The sequence below is a fragment of the Physeter macrocephalus genome, chromosome 2 (assembly GCF_002837175.3).
Source record: "Physeter macrocephalus isolate SW-GA chromosome 2, ASM283717v5, whole genome shotgun sequence".
NCBI classification, from domain to species: Eukaryota; Metazoa; Chordata; class Mammalia; order Artiodactyla; family Physeteridae; genus Physeter; species Physeter macrocephalus.
In genome coordinates this window covers 25,267,095-25,272,384 of record NC_041215.1, presented here as the reverse complement: position 1 = coordinate 25,272,384, position 5,290 = coordinate 25,267,095, and positions in this window count along the sequence as shown.

Below are 5,290 nucleotides of genomic sequence, written 5' to 3'. Positions count from 1 at the left end.
CGGCACGTGGGATCTTCCCGGACCGGGGCACGAACCCGTGTCCCCTGCATCGGCAGGCGGATTCCCAACCACTGCGCCACCAGGGAAGCCCTCATTTCTCTTTTTTTTAATGCAAAGTAGTTTCTCTTCTATATCCACGTTTGGTTTCTAAAAACCTCTTTGTAGAGAATTCATTGTTGAGGAGCTTAAGACTTTGTGAGGAAAATTAAGGTCACAGTTAAACTAGAAAAATACATATTTTCCTTAAACAGTGCTGTAATTAAAATAAAATAATACATCTAGCACACATTATGCATCTGAAATTAGTAATTAATTTTCCTTCACCATGCCTTGCTCAGGGGGAATTTTTCAGAACTTCAATGAAGTTTCCAAAGTTTCAGAAAATGCATGATTATATTATTTTAGAGCACATAATATTCATGATGAGTCTTTTTTCCTCCATAAGTTCTGATCATTACATTTCAAATTTTATGACTTGGAATAATTGAATCCCAATATCTAGTATCAACATGACCTCAAAGAAAGTGACTTGACAGGAGTTAAATGTAATTATATGTTTGGGCTCTGAAGTACAAATCTGGATTCAGAGCCAGCTTTGCCACAGAATCCCTGTGTGGCCTTGGGCAGGTGAGGTCACCTCTCTAAATTAGGATCTCCACCTATAAATTGGTAAGAATAATAATAGCGCTTCATAGATTGTTGAGAACATTAAATAAGCAAGAAACGTAAAGTTAACAGCTTAGTGCTTGTTACATGATATATGTTAAATGAATGTTAGCCAGTACTGTTGTTACTGAGATGTTTGGCAATATCCTTTCACTGCAGAGAACAATGGTTCATTTGGGTGGTGGAAGTAGGGGTACTGTGAGGATATTTGTGGAAGTAAAGACTTTAAGAATCTTCCTGGATTCCAGGAAAAATGACGGAGTCAGTCCTCGTGGACACTGGCAGTCATTCAGGAACTAGACGCATCCAGTGAAGAGTTGCCAATCTGAGTCATCTTGTTACCTTGGCAAGTTCAGGGATCCCAGAATTGCAGTGACTCAGCTTCCCTCCATATGCCCTGCCACCATTCCTATTTCTACCCACCAATTTCTCAACTCTCCTATGAATACCTTGTGATTTTCGTTTGTCTTTTCTGATAACTTAAAGCTTCAACTTACTCACAATTTGTCAGTTCAATGTCAAATTTCTAGGAGTTGGTGTTGTCTGCTTGACCGAAAATATCCCTATTTGGACAGAGGTTCTGCGCCAAACCTCCTCATAGGCCATGAATCCATAAAGTGGGTTGCTTTGGGATTACATGCTCCTTCCTGGTTCCAGTCAGCTGAGGTAGGAGAACCGAGAGCTAAGGGATTAGGGAGGGGTGGGAGAGGTCGCGTGGTGTGGAACATGACTGTTCTCTCAGTCGGAGCCACAGGCTTTGCTGTTTCTCCGAACGGGGCCGTGTGATGACTGGCTTGCCCATAGCCTATGCCTTGGATAAATTATGTGTAATCTATTCAACATAGCAAAAGAATAAATGTATCACTCTTCTTGCCTCCATTCATAGTTATTTTATTATTTTGGTTGGTTTCAAACTTGGCACAAAATGGGGAAATTATTGGCTCAGAGGCTACAGGAAAAATGAAAATGTAGATGGCCAAACCCAGTCTTTCTTCCCATATTACTTTGCTTCTTGTTTTAAAATTGTACCCTATTTCTTTGCTCTCTGATCCCCATAAACTGGGACTCTAACCTTGAGTGATCTAACGCTCGCTCAGTGACCTGTTTCCAGTTTACAAAACACTTGGCCCATATATATGGTTTATTTTTAGCTCCCCTAGGCTTCCTTTGAACTCCTTTTACTTCCTTAAAGTCTTAATGTTTTAATTCCTTTACTCTCAGGACTCACCTTACTTCCTTTTCCTAAAATACTTTGGTACCTGCCAGGATGCTTCTCATTTACTTTGTGCTTTACCTCCATGTTTTCCCTGGAAGTCTTTCCTCTCACTTTTTCCTTGCCTCTTTGTCATTGAGCTCATGAAGCTGCTAGAGTAAGTAATCTTGGTACTGTTTCCTCAACAAAGGTTTGTTTTGGCAATCGTCCACTTTTTCTTTAATTTTTTTTTGGGGGGGGCACACTGCATGGCAGGTGGGATCTTAGTTCCCCAACCAGGAATCACACCTGCACCTCCTGCATTGGAAGCGTGGAGCCTTAACCACTGGACCACCAGGGAAGTCCCCATTCTTATTCGTTTTTTTAAAAATAAATTTATATTTTCATTTATTTATTTTCGGCTGCGTTGGGTCTTCGTTGCCGCGCACGGGCTTTCTCTAGTTGCGGCGAGCGGGGGCTACTCTTCGTTGCGGTGCTCGGGCTTCTCATCGCGGTGGCTTCTCTTGTTGCAGAGCACGGGCTCTAGGCACGCGGGCTTCAGTAGTTGTGGCACACGGGCTTAGTAGTTGTGGCTTGCCCGCTCTAGAACTCAGGCTCAGTAGTTGTGGCGCACGGGCTTAGTTGCTCTGCAGCATGTGGGATCTTCTCGGACCAGGGATCGAACATGTGCCCCCTGCATTGGCAGGCAGATTCTTAACCACTGTGCCACCAGGGAAGTCCCATTATTCATTTATTTTTATCTTCACCATTTCCTGAAATTGAAATTGATGAAAGTGAAATTCATCTTCTTGTTTTTATTCTATTGCCCCCTTTATCTCATTCTTCTCTTACAGAATCTGTTAATTCTTCTGCATTCAAATGGCAAATAATACCAGATACTGCCTGTGTTAATTTGCTTGGGCTACTGTAACAAAGTACCATGACTGAGCGGCTTAAACAACAGAAATTAATTTTCTCACAATTCTGGAGGTTGGAAGTTTGAGATCAGAATATTAGCAGGACAGGTTTCTTCTGAGACCTCTCTTTGGCTTGTAGATGGCCATCTCCTCTCTGTTTCCTCACATGGTCTTCACTCTCTGTGTGTTTGTCCTAATTTGCTCTTCTTATGGGGACACCAGTTGTATTAGATTAGGGCTCATAAGTAGTGAGAGAGGGACAGGAATCTGTGATTCCCAGGCACTTCCAGGTTTGGAATTCACTAGCCCTGATGATCTTGATCAACTTGAATGTTTACTAGTTGTCCCTAAACCTGCTTAACAACAGACTTGGGGCTTTGAGGTATCAGTCCTTAAGAAATTTCATCTAGTCCTCTTGATGGGAGCCAATTTATTTTTACAGGTAGACCACTGACTGAACCAAAGTGCTGCCACTTTTATCTTTTTCCTGCATTGAGTTGTGATGTGATAAAGTTATTCTGTTTTCATTAGAAACAGTTTAAAAGACTGTTGCTTTTAAAGCAGTTTGAAAACAGTTGAGTGGTAGTGGAAGAAAGAGGGTCAGCCTTTGAAGACATACAGGCCAGGATTCGAACCCCAGTATTACCACTTATCTCACAGCAACTTTGGGTGAGTTGCTTAATCTCTCGGAGTCTTGCTTTGTTTATCAGTATATGGTGGAAAGGACACCAAGCTAGGAGGTGACTGCAAATTCTTTGAGGTCATTGTTGTATTCCTAGTCCTTGGCATTTAGTTGCTCACAGAACATTTGCTGAATGAGCTAATAATTTATATGTAAACTATCTAGCATAGCACCTGCTTAATAAGAGGGAGTTAGTGTTACTATTACTGCAAGCTTTTTCTCCTTTCTTTTTTTTTTTTTTCATCATGCTCATATACCACATGTGCTTGCACTTCAAATTTCAGAAAAAGATCATTTGAGGAGGTGTAGGGATTTGGGCAGGATACAGTTGAGAGATAGCCAAAGGGGGCTTAATTTTGACCTGTAACTTTTATAATTTTACAAGGAAAGTATATTCATATATTATTTGTTCTATTAGAGAAAAAAATAGAAAAATTTAAAAAGTAAATAGAAAACTTCCTTTACATCACCCATGAATGGTCTACCAGCCAGCTCAGGAGTTTTTCTTTGATTTTTCATTTATAATTCTGCACACACACACACACATCAGACACAACTTTCCATCTAATATATTTTCCTTTCCATTAAACAGGCTGCCTTGAACTGCCTTTTCTGATGGAGAAATATGTAGATCTCTTCTTAGTCAGCAGCTGCCTCACCCTCTGTCATCTAAACCCCTTATTTTATCATGTCCAGAACAATTCCTCTTAATTTACTTAAGGCTTTTATCTTATCTCGTGAAGGACTCTGGTTACCACACCTCTTTTTCTCCATGGTGAACACACAGAGTGTGGTGCTGTGCGCAGCCTGGACGGAGAGTGGCCTCTTAACCCTTGGATCCCAAGCGACAGCCATCTGTCCAACATTCTCAGCCTGGCTGGCAGCACCCTCCAGCTTGGGCCTCACTTGCCCTAGTGTTCTTTTCCAGCCACGTGTAGGTAGACTCCTTAGCATCTCTAGTGTATGGTAAACTCCTTGGGTGTGGAGCCGAAGCCTTCTAACTGTTTACGTCCCTTCAGCCCAATGGCGCCTTTCTCATGAAGGAAATGTTCCTGTTGGATGACTGAAACTGGAGTTTTGATCTTATATTAAAAAAAAAAAAAAATTGGTTGTCACTACTTTTTATCTATAATAAATAGGAAGTTGTGGCCAAGAAGCAACTTCCCATTTTTGTAACAAGTAATTTCCAGTTGTCTACTGTTTTTCAAGGTTTCAGCTTCCCTTAGTCATGTACTTATCCTGAGCTCTACACTGAATGTCCTTTGTTTTTCCCCATCTATTAATTGGCTAAAGGCATGTTTAACTTCTGCTCCTGCAGAATATGCTGATTTTTAGAATTTAGAATCTCCTCCAGTCACTGGAGGAGAATATTTTACTGGAGAAATTTCAGCATCTCATCTTCTCACCCAGGGTGCTGGTTTGTTTGTTATTGGTGTTGCTTAGTAAAGACCACTGGCTTTGGGAAGCCCTGGGTTTGAATCCTGGATCTGCCATTTAGTCGTATGTGGCTCTGGACTACTTATTTCACTTTTCTAAGGCTTATTTTATTTTTTTATAGTATTAAAAGAAAAAACTGGTCATATGTAATGATTGTGAAGATTAAATGAGAGAATGATGTTAAGGACTTCGCTCAGTGGCCAGTCCACAGATAATGCTTAATAAACAGTATCTATGATTATGATCAAGGTGGATATTATAAACTTTATTCATTCATTTATCCATCCATTCATCCAGTTATTATATCAAAGCCACTTCCCTAGGCACTATGGGAAAACAAAAATGATTGAGACATTCATTCTTTACTAAATATGTGTGTGTGTGTGTGTGTGTGTG